We start from the raw sequence: 16,853 nt of genomic DNA on the forward strand, positions 1-16,853 counted from the left end.
GAGCACACTCTTAAAGGGAGTGCTCCTAATCTCAGTTTGTTACCTGTATAAAAGACACCTGTCCACAGTAGCAATCAATCAATCAGATTCCAAACTCTCCACCATGGCCAAGACCAAAGACCTCTCCAAGGATGTCAGGGACAAGATTGTAGACCTACACAAGGCTGGAATGGGCTACAAGACCATCACCAAGCAGCTTGGTGAGAAGGTGACAACAGTTGGTGCGATTATTCGCAAATGGAAGAAACACAAAATAACTGTCAATCTCCCTCGGCCTGGGGCTCCATGCAAGATCTCACCTCGTGGAGTTGCAATGATCATGAGAACGGTGAGGAATCAGCCCAGAACTACACGGAAGGATCTTGTCAATGATCTCAAGGCAGCTGGGACCATAGTCACCAAGAAAACAATTGGTAACACACTACGCCGTGAAGGACTGAAATCCTGCAGCGCCCGCAAGGTCCCCCTGCTCAAGAATGCACATATACAGGGCCGTCTGAAGTTTGCCAATGAACATCTGAATGATTCAGAGGAGAACTGGGTGAAAGTGTTGTGGTCAGATGAGACCAAAATCGAGGTCTTTGGCATCAACTCAACTCGCCGTGTTTGGAGGAGGAGGAATGCTGCCTATAACCCCAAGAACACCATCCCCACCGTCAAACATGGAGGTGGAAACATTGTGGTTTGGGGGTGTTTTTCTGCTAAGGGGACAGGACAACTTCACAGCATCAAAGGGACGATGGACGGGGCCATATACCGTCAAATCTTGGGTGAGAACCTCCTTCCCTCAGCCAGGGCATTGAAAATGGGTTCTGGATGGGTATTCCAGCATGACAATGACCCAAAACACACAGCCAAGGCAACTACAAGAAACGTCTGACCTCTGTGATTGCCAACAAAGGTTTTGCCACCAAGTACTAAGTCATGTTTTGCAGAGGGGTCAAATACTTATTTCCCTCATTAAAATGCAAATAAATGTATAACATTTTTGACATGCGTTTTTCTGGATTTTTGTGTTGTTATTCTGTCTCTCACTGTTCAAATAAACCTACCATTAAAATTATAGACTGATCATGTCTTTGTCAGTGGGCAAACGTACAAAATCAGCAGGGGATCAAATACTTTTTTCCCTCACTGTATCAGCACAACTTGTAGGCATTGCCTTCAAGCACGAATCGAGCATAAACAGGGTACTTTGATATCTGATAATGGAGAACAGAAGCAACCTGATCCAAATGCCTTTGGCATCACTGATACTTGGATATATTTGATCCATACATCTGATCAAATTGCAATAGTATGGAAGATTATAGAGATGGGGTGGCAGGTAGCTTAGTGGTTAAGAGCATTGTGCCAGTAACCAAAAGGTCGCTGGTTCTAATCCCCGAGCCGACTAGGTGAAAAATCTGTCGATGTACCTTTGAGCAAGGCAGTTAACCCTAATTGCGCCTGTAAATCGCTCTGGATAAGAGCGTCTTCTAAATGACTAAAATGTAGGACAGAGACATTAAATAGAACTTACGGTACTTTGATATGAACTATGATTTTGTTTCATCATCATGTTCATGGGCAAGGACATTATTGTCATCTGCATCATCATCATCATCATCTGCATCATTGTTGTCATCCTTATATAAGTATGAAATCAATCAGGAGAGTGATACTCAAGAAACACATATTCTGCTAAATTGATCCACAATGTCTTGCGGTTACATAAGGGGAGGAGGAGGGTACTTTTTCGGGCCTGGTGTGTGTGTGTGTGTTTGCTTCAGTTACACAACTCTAACTGCATGTGCTTGAAACAAGCCAGGTTCTGGGAATAGGCCTGGGGGAAAATCTTACACACACTCACCCTTAATGTCAAAACAGACCCTGTGCACACAGTAACTTACTCTAAGAGAAGCACCACCAAAAGTATATCTTATTATAAAAATGTCTGGGAAAAAACGATTTAACAAAGATCTGTAATTTTACAATCCTGAGAAAATCCATTTACAGCACAGTTATGAACTACATAGTTAATCAAATATGCAATGAATCCATCATAAATCATAAATCAAGGCATGTTAAATGCTAAGTCTTGTTGTTTTTACCTGTTTTAACATTGCTATAAACATGAAAGACTAAAACATAGGTTATGGGAAAGGAAATTGAGAAATACTGTAGCAAGAAAAAAGAGAGGAATAGCAAGGAATAGCATAGTAGCTTACAATGAATCAGTAGCGGGGTGACACTTTGCTTTTGTCCGAACTGCAGATTGACCCTTTAAGGGTTGCGTAACCTTTTGACATAGGCCTATGATTACGTACATATTATTTATCAAAGCAGTAAGGGGCGGTTGTAGTAGCCTTATGTAGCTTGTTGACTGGTTATCAAAAGCTTATTCGGAGGGAATGAGATCTATTCAATTCAATTATATGGTCATTTCAGTGTCTTCCACATGGTATCCTTCTGATAGCAACTGTTATTACTTGCTATCAAAGACATGCACTTGCTACCAAAAACATACACTTTAGGTTTGGCAAGGCATACCATCATTCCTTCATAAATACTCATCAACTGTTTTCATTTATGATATATTAATTATGCTTATAAACACTTCATAAACGCCTCATAGACAGTAGCTTCAGTGGCTTCATTATATTTCAGTCATAAAGCGGAACGCCTATCTGTTGTTCCATCAAATTAGTCTGTTGAAGATTCCAAGCATCACTATTAAAACAAACAAGGCATAACACCACTTTGTAGTATAGCCAGTGGCGGCTCCTGAAAAAATTCTCAGGAGGGGCAATTTTTCTGATGATTTAGGTGACCTACACACATTTTTTAAAAGATATGTCCAGCAACAACATGAAGACAGGGGCAGCATATAAGTCAATACCAGAAGCATTTATTGACTGATCTCAAAAGTGTTGGCTTACAAAAGCAAAATAAGTTATCACAGTAAAAATAATCAAGGGTGTTCTTTCACATTCCTCAACACTGCATAAACAATATGTATGGCTTTGTAAAAATGAACAACCATATTCTGGCCAATTGTATAGATTTGTAAATATGAACAACCATATTCTGGCCAATTGTATAGATTTGTAAAAATGAACATGAACAGATTTTTTTTTTTTTTTATTCCTCTTTTTAGTCAGCTTTAGAATGTGTTCATACACTTATGAGCACCACTGTACAGTACACATAGTATATAAAATAAGATAGATTACACCACTGGCCATATATAATGACAATAATGTAATTTCAAACACAAATGCAGTCTCCTTTCATGCATACATTTTCAAATAAAGCTCTGCTTTGAGAAAGATCGAATGATATTGTTTAATCTTTATCTTACCTTATGGCCTGCACACTGCTTGCGAAGCTGTCGAGGGCACGTTTGATAAAGACAGCATCGATGTCCTTATTCTGTAGCTTCTGGTACGGTGGGCTGGTCAAATGAACCCAATGAACCCGTCCGGATGGCTTCAAAACATTCTATGAGGTCGTCTCGATTCTCGTAGACAGTGTTCACGACTCTGCTGTTGCTAACCTCATCGTTGTGGCGGCGGACAGCTAGCCTGTATCCCTCATCCAGTTGAGTGGCAATATTCACTCTCCCAAAAGCAGACAATCTCAAACAGCTATATGTGGGTCTTTGACAGCTAATTTTTCTTAATCTTTTCTGAAAGATGGTGCATGTCGGTTACACCAGTCGCTGTCCAAGCGTTGCTGTCTGCCGTTCATGGTTACGTTACGTTACGTATGACGAAAGCGCGTAAGTGCAAGCCCTCAGACACCCATAGAGAATGTATTGAAAGCTCAGAAATTTGAAAAAAAAATATTTTACATTAGAGGCTATGAGAGACTTCTGGGCGATTTTCAACCTGACTGAAATCGCCCCAAAACGGGCGGGGACATTTGAAGCACGACTTTAGCCTGATTGGACATTTAGTGGCTGGCAGATCAGACGTGAACACTGAACTACTGTTGCCATGATATAATTGATTAGAAAAAAAATCCCTTCCTTTTCCCGTTTGGCAGTGCGTCGCCCATATCGCCCTATTGAACACACCGCCCATGAGTATAGCTACATAGTGGGTTAGCGGGATCACAACCATACAAGTCAATAGGGCCTCCATAGAGATTCAAGAATCAAAGTGTGGGTGCAGCTGGATAAGCATGACATCCCCTCCCAGTGTTGGTGAGCAAGACCTGGGTTCAAATAAAATCTAATTATTTCAAATACTTCAGCTGGGCTTGATTGAGCTTGCCTGACACGATGGAACCAATAGAATAGCTGAAAAACTGCAAACCCTGCCCATCTGGCAATCCAGACAGGCTAAAGCAAACGTTAAAAGTATTTGAAAGATTTTGAATAGTATTTCAACCCAGGTCTGCGGTAAGCGTGCGTGCACGGACATGCGCTGGGGTGAACCCGGCCATTTTCACAGCATGTTTATTAATGTTGGCCATGTTAAGAATGAAGCCAGGAGCAGGGGGTTTCAGGCCGCTCGCCAAGCTAACCAGCAGGGAGATGAAAAGCAGGCAGTGGAACTAACGGTGCATGTGATTACAAAGTATGTAGTGCGAGAGCAAAATATTTAAAGAAAGCTCTCCCGATTTGAGGGCAAATATTGCCGAGCAGTATTTGGGGGAGTCTGTGAACTGCAACTGATTTTTTTCTTATTTCGGTTCAAATCAAATCAAATCAAATTTTATTGGCCACATGCGCCGAACACAACAGGTGCAGACATTACAGTGAAATGCTTACTTACAGCCCTTAACCAACAGTGTATTTATTTTTAATAAAAAAGTAGAATAAAACAACAAAAAAGAGCAGAAGTAAAATAAAATAACAGTAGGGAGGCTATATATACAGGGGGGTACCGGTGCAGAGAAAATGTGCGGGGGCACCGGCTAGTTGAGGTAGTTGAAGTAATATGTACATGTGGGTAGAGTTAAAGTGACTATGCATAAATTATTAACAGAGTAGCAGCAGCGTAAAAAGATGGGGGGGGGGGGGGGCAGTGCAAATAGTCCGGGTAGCCATGATTAGCTGTTCAGGAGTCTTATGGCTTGGGGGTAGAAGCTGTTGAGAAGTCTTTTGGACCTAGACTTGTCACTCCGGTACCGCTTGCCGTGCGGTAGCAGAGAGAACAGTCTATGACTAGGGTGGCTGGAGTCTTTGACAATTTTGAGGGCCTTCCTCTGACACCGCCTGGTATAGAGGTCCTGGATGGCAGGAAGCTTGGCCCCAGTGATGTACTGGGCCGTACGCATTACCCTCTGTAGTGCCTTGCGGTCGGAGGCCAAGCAGTTGCCATACCAGGCGGTGATACAACCAGTCAGGATGCTCTCGATGGTGCAGCTGTATAATTTTTTGAGGATCCGAGGACCCATGCCAAATCTTTTCAGTCTCCTGAGGGGGAATAGGCTTTGTCGTGCCCTCTTCACGACTGTCTTGGTGTGTTTGGACCATGATAGGAACTTGAAGCTCTCAACCTGTTCCACTACAGCCCCGTCGATGAGAATGGGGGCGTGCTCAGTCCTCTTTTTTTTTCCTGTAGTCCACAATCATCTCCTTTGTCTTGGTCACGTTGAGGGAGAGGTTGTTATCCTGGCACGACACGGCCAGGTCTCTGACCTCCTCCCTATAGGCTGTCTCATCGTTGTCTGTGATCCGGCCTACCACTGTTGTGTCGTCTGCAAACTTAATGATGGTGTTGGAGTCGTGCCTGGCCATGCAGTCATGGGTGAACAGGGAGTACAGGAGGGGACTGAGCACGCACCCCTGAGGGGCCCCCGTGTTGAGGATCAGTGTGGCAGATGTGTTGTTACCTACCCTTACCACCTGGGGGCGGACCGTCAGGAAGTCCAGGATCCAGTTGCAGAGGGAGGTGTTTAGTCCCAGGATCCTTAGCTTAGTGATGAGCTTTGAGGGCACTATGGTGTTGAATGCTGAGCTGTAGTCAATGAATAGCATTCTCACGTAGGTGTTCCTCTTGTCCAGGTGGGAAAGGGCAGTGTGGAGTGCAATAGAGATTGCATCATCTGTGGATCTGTTGGGGCGGTATGCAAATTGGAGTGGGTCTAGGTTTTCTGGGATAATGGTGTTGATGTGAGCCATGACCAGCCTTTCAAAGCACTTCATGGCTACAGACGTCAGTGCTACGGGTCGGTAGTTATTTAGGCAGGTTATCTTAGAGTCCTTGGGCACAGGGACTATGGTAGTCTGCTTGAAACATGTTGGTATTACAGACTCAGTCAGGGACATGTTTAAAATGTCAGTGAAGACACTTGCCAGTTGGTCAGCACATGCTCGGAGTACACGTCCTGGTAATCCGTCTGGCCATGCGGCCTTGTGAATGTTGACCTGCTTAAAAGTCTTACTCACAACGGCCACGGAGAGCGTGATCACATAGTCATCCGGAACAGCTGGTGCTCTCATGCATGCTTCAGTGTTGCTTGCCTCGAAGCGGCATTAGAAGTGGTTTAGCTCGTCTGGAAGTCTTGTGTCACTGGGCAGCTCGCGGCTGTGCTTCCCTTTGTAGTCTGTAATCGTTTTCAAGCCCTGCCACGTCCGACGAGCGTCAGAGCCGGTGTAGTACGATTAAATCTTAGTCCTGTATTGACTCTTTGCCTGTTTGATGGTTCGTTGGAGGGCATAGCAGGATTTCTTATAAGCGTCCGGCTCCTTGAAAGCGGCAGCTCTACCCTTTAGCTCAGTGCGGATGTTTCCTGTAATCCATGGCTTCTGGTTGGGGTATGTACGTACGGTCACTGTGGGGACAACATCATCAATGCACTTATTGATGAAGCCAGTGACTGATGTGGTGTACTCCTCAATGCTATCTGAAGAATCCCGGAACATGTTCCAGTCTGTGCTAGCAAAATCAATCAATCAATCAATTTTATTTTATATAGCCCTTCTTACATCAGCTAATATCTCGAAGTGCTGTACAGAAACCCAGCCTAAAACCCCAAACAGCTAGTAATGCAGGTGTAGAAGCACGGTGGCTAGGAAAAACTCCCTAGAAAGGCGAAAACCTAGGAAGAAACCTAGAGAGGAACCAGGCTATGAGGGGTGGCCAGTCCTCTTCTGGCTGTGCCGGGTGGAGATTATAACAGAACCATGCCAAGATGTTCAAAAATGTTCATAAGTGACAAGCATGGTCAAATAATAATCAGGAATAAATCTCAGTTGGCTTTTCATAGCCGATCATTAAGAGTTTGAAAACAGCAGGTCTGGGACAGGTAGGGGTTCCATAACCGCAGGCAGAACAGTTTAAACTGGAATAGCAGCAAGGCCAGGCGGACTGGGGACAGCAAGGAGTCACCACGGCCGGTAGTCCCGACGTATGGTCCTAGGGCTCAGGTCTCTCAGTTGGCTTTTCATAGCCGATCATTAAGAGTTGAAAACAGCAGGTCTGGGACAGGTAGGGGTTTCGTAGCCGCAGGCAGAACAGTTGAAACTGGAATAGCAGCAAGGCCAGGCGGACTGGGGACAGCAAGGTGTCATCATGCCCGGTAGTCCTGACGTATGGTCCTAGGGCTCAGGTTCTCGGAGAGAAAGAGAGAACGAGAGAATTAGAGAGAGCATACTTAAATTCACACAGGACACTGGATAAGACAGGAGAAGTACTCCAGGTATAACCAACTAACCCCAGCCCCCCGACACATAAACTACTGCAGCATAAATACTGGAGGCTGAGACAGGAGCGGTCCGGAGACACTGTGGCCCCATCCGAAGAAACCCCCGGACAGGGCAAAACAGGAAGGATATAACCCCACCCACTCCGCCAAAGCACAGCCCCCGCACCACTAGAGGGATATCCCCAACCACCAACTTACAATCCTGAGACAAGGCCGAGTATAGCCCACAGAGGTCTCCACCACAGCACAAACCAAGGGGGGGGGCGCCAACCCAGACAGGAAGATCACGTCAGTAACTCAACCCACTCAAGTGACGCACCCCTCCCAGGGACGGCATGAAAGAGCACCAGCAAGCCAGTGACACAGCCCCTGCAACAGGGTTAGAGGCAGAGAACCCCAGTGGAGAGGGGAACCGGCCCGGCAGAGACAGCAAGGGCTGTTCGTTGCTCCAGCCTTTCCGTTCACCTTCACACTCCTGGGCCAGACTACACTCAATCATATGACCTACTGAAGAGATAAGTCTTCAGTAAAGACTTAAAGGTTGAGACTGAGTCTGCGTCTCTCACATGGGTAGGCAGACTGTTCCATAAAAATGGAGATCTATAGGAGAAAGCCCTGCCTCCCGCTGTTTGCTTAGAAATTCTAGGGACAATTAGGAGGCCTGCGTCTTGTGACCGTAGCGTACGTATTGGTATGTACGGCAGGACCAACTCGGAAAGATAGGTAGGAGCAAGCCCATGTAACGCTTTATAGGTTAACAGTAAAACCTTGAAATCAGCCCTTGCCTTAACAGGAAGCCAGTGTAGGGAAGCTAGCACTGGAGTAATATGATCAAATTTCTTGGTTCTAGTCAGGATTCTAGCAGCCGTATTTAGCACTAACTGAAGTTTATTTAGTGCTTTATCCGGGTAGCCGGAAAATAGAGCATTGCAGTAGTCTAACCTAGAAGTAACAAATGCATGGATTAATTTTTCTGCATCATTTTTGGACAGAAAATTTCTGATTTTTGCAATGTTACGTAGATGGAAAAAAGCTGTCCTTGAAACAGTCTTGATATGTTCGTCAAAAGAGAGATCAGGGTCAAGAGTAACGCCTAGGTCCTTCACAGTTTTATTTGAGACGACTTTACAACCATCAAGATGAATTGTCAGATTTAACAGAAGATCTCTTTGTTTCTTGGGACCTAGAACAAGCATCTCTGTTTTGTCCGAGTTTAAAAGTAAAAAGTTTTCAGCCATCCACTTCCTTATGTCTGAAACACAGGCTTCTAGCGAGGGCAATTTTGGGGCTTCACCATGCTTCATTGAAATGTACAGCTGTGTGTCATCCGCATAGCAGTGAAAGTTAACATTATGTTTTCGAATAACATCCCCAAGAGGTAAAATATATAGTGAAAACAATAGTGGTCCTAAAACGGAACCTTGAGGAACACCGAAATGTACAGTTGATTTGTCGGAGGACAGACCATTCACAGAGACAAACTGATATCTTTCCGACAGGTAGGATCTAAACCAGGCCAGAACTTGTCCGTGTAGACCAATTTGGGTTTCCAGTCTCTCCAAAAGAATGTGGTGATCGATGGTGTCAAAGGCAGCACTAAGGTCTAGTAGCACGAGGACAGATGCAGAGCCTCGGTCTGACGCCATTAAAAGGTCATTTACCACCTTCACAAGTGCAGTCTCAGTGCTATGATGGGGTCTAAAACCAGACTGAAGCATTTCGTATACATTGTTTGTCTTCAGAAAGGCAGTTGCTGCGCAACAGCTTTTTCTAAAATTTTTGAGAGGAATGGAAGATTCGATATAGGCCGATAGTTTTTTATATTTTCCGGGTCAAGGTTTGGCTTTTTCAAGAGAGGCTTTATCACTGCCACTTTTAGTGAGTTTGGTACACATCCGGTGGATAGAGAGCTGTTTATTATGTTCAACATAGGAGGGCCAAGCACAGGAAGCAGCTCCTTCAGCAGTTTAGTAGGAATAGGATCCAGTATGCAGCTTGAAGGTTTAGAGGCCATGATTATTTTCATCATTGTGTCAAGAGATATAGTACTAAAACACTTAAGTGTCTCTCCCGATCCCAGGCCCTCGCAGAGCTGTGCAGATCCAGGACAGCTAAGCCCTGGAGGAATACGCAGATTCAAAGAGGAGTCCGTAATTTGCTTTCTAATGGTCATGATCTTTTCCTCAAAGAAGTTCATGAATTTATCACTGCTGAAGTGAAAGCCATCCTCTCTTGGGGAATGCTGCTTTTTAGTTAGCTTTGCAACAGTATCAAAAAGAAATTTTGGATTGTTCTTATTTTCCTCGATTAAGTTGGAAAAGTAGGATGATCGAGCAGCAGTGAGGGCTCTTCGGTACTGCACGGTACTGTCTTTCCAAGCTAGTCGGAAGACTTCCAGTTTGGTGTGGCGCCATTTCCGTTCCAATTTCCTGGAAGCTTGCTTCAAAGCTCGGGTATTTTCTGTATACCAGGGAGCTAGTTTCTTATGACAAATGTTTTTCGTTTTTAGGGGTGCAACTGCATCTAGGGTATTGCGCAAGGTTAAATTGAGTTCCTCCGTTAAGTGGTTAACTGATTTTTGTCCTCTGACGTCCTTGGGTAGGCAGAAGGAGTCTGGAAGGGCATCAATGAATTTTTGTGTTGTCTGAGAATTTATAGCACGACTTTTGATGCTCCTTGGTTGGGGTCTGAGCAGATTATTTGTTGCGATTGCAAACGTAATAAAATGGTGGTCCGATAGTCCAGGATTTTGTGGAAAAACATTAAGATCTACAACATTTATTCCATGGGACAAAACTAGGTCCAGAGTATGACTGTGGCAGTGAGTAGGTCCAGAGACATGTTGGACAAAACCCACTGAGTCGATAATGGCTCCGAAAGACTTTTGGAGTGGGTCTGTGGACTTCTCCATGTGAATATTAAAATCACCAAAAATTAGAATATGATCTGCTATGACTACAAGGTCTGATAGGAATTCAGGAAACTCAGAGAGGAACGCTGTATATGGCCCAGGAGGCCTGTAAACAGTAGCTATAAAAAGTGATTGAGTAGGCTGCATAGATTTCATGACTAGAAGCTCAAAAGATGAAAACGCCATTTTTTTTTTTGTAAATTGAAATTTGCTATCGTAAATGTTAGCAACACCTCCGCCTTTGCGGGATGCACGGGGAATATGGTCACTAGTGTAACCAGGAGGTGAGGCCTCATTTAACACAGCAAATTCATCAGGCTTAAGCCATGTTTCAGTCAGGCCAATCACATCAAGATTATGATCAGTGATTAGTTCATTGACTATGACTGCCTTTGAAGTGAGGGATCTAACATTAAGTAACCCTATTTTGAGATGTGAGGTATCACAATCTCTTTCAATAATGGCAGGAATGGAGGAGGTCTTTATCCTAATAAGATTGCTAGGGTGAACACCGCCATGTTTAGTTTTGCCCAACCTAGGTCGAGGCACAGACACAGTCTCAATGGGTATGGCTGAGCTGACTACACTGACTGTGCTATTGGCAGACTCCACTAAGCTGGCAGGTTGGCTAACAGCCTGCTGCCTGGCCTGCACCCTATTTCACTGTGGGGCTAGAGGAGTTAGAGCCCTATCTATGTTGGTAGATAAGAGGAGAGCACCCCTCCAGCTAGGATGGAGTCCGTCACTCCTCAGCAGGTCAGGCTTGATCCTGTTTGTGGGTGAGTCCCAGAAAGAGGGCCAATTATCCACAAATGTTATCTTTTGGGAGGGGCAGAAAACAGTTTTCAACCAGCGATTAAGTGCTGAGACTCTGCTGTAGAGCTCGTCACTTCCCCTAACTGGGAGGGGGCCAGAGACAATTACTCGATGCCGACACATCTTTCTAGCTGATTTACACGCTGAAGCTATGTTGCACTTGGTGACCTCTGACTGTTTCATCCTAACATCGTTGGTGCCGACGTGGATAACAATATCTCTATACTCTCTACACTCGCCAGTTTTAGCTTTAGCCAGCACCATCTTTAGATTAGCCTTAACGTCGGTAGCCCTGCCCCCTGGTAAACAGTGTATGATCGCTGGGTGATTCGTTTTAAGTCTAATACTGCGGGTAATGGAGTCGCCAATGACTAGGGTTTTCAATTTGTCAGAGCTAATGGTGGGAGCCTTCGGAGTCTCAGACCCCGTAACGGGAGGAGTAGAGACTAGAGAAGACTCAGACTCAGACTCCGACTCGCTACATAATGGGGAAAACCGGTTGAAGGTTTCTGTCGGCTGAATGAGCGACACCGGTTGAGCATTCCAGCAGTATTTCCCTCCAGAAGCCATGAGAAAGTTGTCCGGCTGCGGGGACTGTGCGGGGGGATTTATACTAACGTTACTGTCTGTACTTACTGGTGGCACAGACGCTGTTTCTTCCTTTCCTACACTGATATTGCCCTTGCCTAACGATTGCGTCTGAAGCTGGGCTTGTAGCACAGCTATTCTCGCCGTAAGGCGAGAATTCTCCTGTATATTATGAGTACAGCGACTGCAATTAGAAGACATCATGTTAATGTTACTACTTAGCTTCGGCTGTTGAAGATGTTGAAGATGTTGACGAATCATGTCCAGATAAAGCGTCCGGAGTGAAAAAGTTGAATAAGGGAAAAAAGTTGCGATGGAAAAAAGGAAAATAACTTAAAGTTGGCAGCTAAAACGCACAGGAAAATGACTCTTCTGTCTCGGGATAAACGTCCGGGGTGAAAAAGTTTTTAAAAAAGATGAGTGAGGACAAAACTAAAAAGTTGGTAAATTTGTTGAACACAGAGATTGATTAAACGTTTATTAAAAGTAAAACGTGAATAGTTTGGCAGGTAGCCAAGTAGCAACAACAGCACAGCAACAACATCACGGAGACAATGCGGAAGCGAGACGGAAGTCACAGTCCTGTAGCTTAGCATCTGCATCATCTGACCACTTTTTTATTAACCGAGTCACTGGTGCTTCCTGCTTTAGTTTTTGCTTATAAGCAGGAATCAGGAGAATAGAATTATGGTCAGATTTGCCAAATGGAGGGCGAGGGAGAGCTTTGTCTGCGTCTCTATGTGTGGAGTAAAGGTGGTCTAGAGTTTTTTTTCCTCTGGTTGCACATTTAACATGCTGGTAGAAATTAGGTAGAACAGATTTAAGTTTCCCTGCATTAAAGTCCCCGGCCACTAGGAGCGCTGCCTCTGGATGAACGTTTTCCTGTTGACTTATGGCCTTATACAGCTCATTCAGTGCAATCTTAATGCCAGCATTGGTTTGTGGTGGTAAATAGACAGCTATGAAAAATATAGATGAAAACTCTCTTGGTAAATAGTGTGGTCTACAGCTTATCATAAGATACTCTACCTCAGGCGAGCAAAACCTCGAGACTTCCTTAGTATTTGATTTTGTGCACCAGTTCTCCCATGGATACAAAGGTCATGTAGTTGCATTTGAGAACAAGGTTCGCTCTCAGATTCGTTTTTTAAACTCTAGGCTGAGTAGGAGTTATCGGATGATGAGTTGACGACGCGTTCCAATTTTGAAGGTTTTCTGTGACATCTCTGTCGTCAATGGCTGTTTTTTCTCCTGTTTGTTTATGCGATTGCCATTGACAAACAGTGAAACCTAGGGCCTAAAGGGACCTTTTGACCACTGTTCCTCTGCACAAATATTGACTGGAGCCCAGAGCCATCGTCATCAACTGGGAAGGAGTCACTGACATGAGGTTCGATGAGGAGAGACAAGCGTCAGACAGTCAGTGAAGCATGTTGCACAACGTTTAGGTCACACTATGTAGGCTGTAGGATATCGAAGATACACTGTTGTTAGATATGATGGTATAACCTTAATCAAGGTCTGCATTCTGCAATGAATGCTACCGCCCTCCACTGAATACAAATGACTAGTATATTTAAGCAATAAGGCAGGAGGGGGTTTGTGGTACATGGCCAATATACCATGGCTAAGGGCTGTTCTTAAGCACAACGCAACGCGGAGTGCCTGGATACAATCCTTAGCTGTGGTATATTGGCCATATACCACAAACCCTTGAGGTGCCCTATTGCTATTATAAACTGGTTACCAACTTAATTAGGGCAGTACAATTTCATTAAATGAAAATGCTACTCAAGAAGGGCATTGTGTGTTTGTCTTTCAGATTGGTTTAGGTCACATTTTGACACATTACAGCCTCAACCACATCATAACAATTGTATCTGCTGCCTTCCACTCAACATCAACTGCAACTGACCCGCATCGTCAGCAAGGATTCTCTGTACAAACAACACAAAACTGTGACAAAATCCTAATTCTATTATCAATTTTTTTCCTCCACATTGACGTCATCTCATCTTTTCATCATTGCTCATCGTGATAGATGATTGCATTATTGTACGGTCGTGGTCAAAAGTTTTGAGAATGACACAAGTATTGGTCTTCACAAAGTTCGCTGCTTCAGTGTTATGAGATATTTCTGTCAGATGTTACTATGGTATACTGAAGTATAATTACAAGCATTCCATGAGTGTCAAGGGCTTTTATTGACAATTACATTAAGTTCATGCAAAGAGTCAATATTTGCAGTGTTGACCCTTCTTTTTCAAGACCTCTGCAATCCACCCTGGCATGCTGTCAATTAACTTCTGGGCCACATCCTGACTGATGGCAGCCCATTCTTGTATAATCAGTGCTTGGAGTTTGTCAGAATTTGTGGGGTTTTGTTTGTCCACCCGCCACTTGAGGATTGACCACAAGTTCTCAATGGGATTAAGGTCTGGGGAGTTTCCTGGCCATGGACCCAAAATGTCGATGTTTTGTTCCCCGAGCCACTTAGTTATCACTTTTGCCTTATGGCAAGGTGCTCCATCATGCTGGAAAAGGCATTGTTCTTGGATGCTTGGGAGAAGTTTCTCTCGGAGGATATGTTGGTACCATTCTTTATTCATGGCTGTGTTCTTAGGCAAAATTGTGAGTGAGCCCACTCCCTTGGCTGAGAAGCAACCCCACACATGAATGGTCTCAGGGTGCTTTACTGTTGGCATGACACAGGACTGATGGTAGCGCTCACCTTGTCTTCTCTGGACAAGGTGTTTTCCGGATGCCCCAAACAATCGGAAAGGGGATTCATCAGAGGAAATGACTTTACCCCAGTCCTCAGCAGTCCAATCCCTGTACCTTTTGCAGAATATCTGTCTGTCCCTGATGTTTTTCCTGGAGAGAAGTGGCTTATTTGCTGCCCTTCTTGACACCAGGCCATCCTCCAAAAGTATTCGCCTCACTGTGCGTGCAGATGCACTCACACCTGCCTGCTTCCATTCCTGAGCAAGCTCTGCACTGGTGGTGCCCTGATCCCAAAGCTGAATCAACTTTAGGAGACGGTCCTGGCGCTTGCTGGACTTTCTTGGGCGCCCTGACGCCTTCTTCACAACAATTGAACCCCTCTCCTTGAAGTTCTTGATGATCCGATAGATGGTTGATTTAGGTGCAATCTTACTGGCAGCAATATCCTTGCCTGTGAAGCCCTATTTGTGCAAAGCAATGATGACGGCACGTGTTTCCTTGCAGGTAACCATGGTTAACAGAGGAAGAACAATGATTTCAAGCACCACCCTCCGCATGACAGAGTGATCTCCAGCCTTGTCCTCGTCAACACTCTCACCTGTGTTAACGAGATAATCACTGACATGATGGCAGCTGGTCCTTTTGTGGCAGGGCTGAAATGCAGTGGAAATGTTTTGTTGGGGATTAAGTTCATTTTCATGGCAAAGAGGGACTTTGCAATTAATTGCAATTCATCTGATCACTCTTCATGACATTCTGGAGTATATGCAAATTGCCATCATCAAAGCTGAGGCAGCAGACTTTGTGAAAATTAGTATTTGTGTCATTCTCAAAACTTTTGACCACGACTGTACATTACATCTTCATTCTCACTTTATTGTACATAACATCTTCATAGTAACATTATGTTATTGTCAGAGATGCATGGTTAATTCTTCATCGATGCATAACTGTTGCTGTTTAGGACCACTGAGAACAATTGTTTCCAGAGTACGTTTCAAACTCTCCTCTCAGTCAGAAGAAAATGTTGCTAACAGAATGTACTTTTTCCCATATGGAAATCTTTTCCGATTACTTTTTGGCACTTATCTATTGTGCAGAGCATAAAGAAAAACATAAACCGTGTCTCAGGGTTCAGGAGTTCAATATAAGGCTCGTTTAAAGTACTGTAATGGAATTCCTATCAGAAACACATGTCACTGTTGTGGTGTTCCCATTCAAAACTGCAGCACTTAATTTTGACTTTTTGTCCCACTTAAAATATCGTATGGAACTATTCAGGAATATGTTGGGAACATTCAGGAACATGTTGTTAAATATATTTCACTAACACAGTAACCGCATCAAAATGTTCTCAAACCTCAGCTTACATGCTGAAAGTTGACTTATTAGGTATCTTTATATACTGTGGTGAAGTTGAGAACTTGAGAGACCTGATTTGCACAAAGGTTTGGCATCAAACTGACAGTCCCATGTATTATCCATGTTTGTGAGAGGATCCCAATCCATAATGGATGTCTCATGCTTGCAGATGAAAACACTGTGCCATTGCATTTCCCATCACTATCTTGTCCCCCCAAGCACACCACAACCATTCCAACCATTCCCTTGACAGAACAATCCCACTTCTGACACCAGTGTGTAACATGCGTTACCAAGAAAGCATAACAGGAAAATTAAATAAAACATTGCCCCTAAAGTAAATGAAATTACGAATATATTAAAATAATGTGTTGATGTACAGTGCCTTCAGAGAGTATTCATACCCCTTGATTTATTCCACATTTTGTTGTGTTACAGCTTGAATTCAAAATTGATTAAACAGATTTTTGTTCTCACCCATCTACCCACAATACCCCATAATGACAAAACATGTTTTTCAAAAATTTAGCAAATGTATTGAAAATGAAATACAGAAATATCTAATTTACATAAGTATTGACACCCCTGAGTCAATACTTTATAGAAGCACCGTTGACTGTGATTACAGCTTTGAGTCATCTTGGGTATGTCTATATCAGCTTTGCACATCTGGATATGGGGATTTTCTCCCATTCTTCCTTGTAGATTTTCTCAATCTCTGTTAACACTCAGAGTGCAGGAATTCCATAACTACTAGAATGGCCATGATGGTCATTCTGAACTTTGATATTTCAATTGTATAAATATTCCA

The sequence above is a fragment of the Coregonus lavaretus genome (assembly GCF_964263955.1).
Source record: "Coregonus lavaretus genome assembly, chromosome: 12".
In the NCBI taxonomy this organism is placed as follows: domain Eukaryota; kingdom Metazoa; phylum Chordata; class Actinopteri; order Salmoniformes; family Salmonidae; genus Coregonus; species Coregonus lavaretus.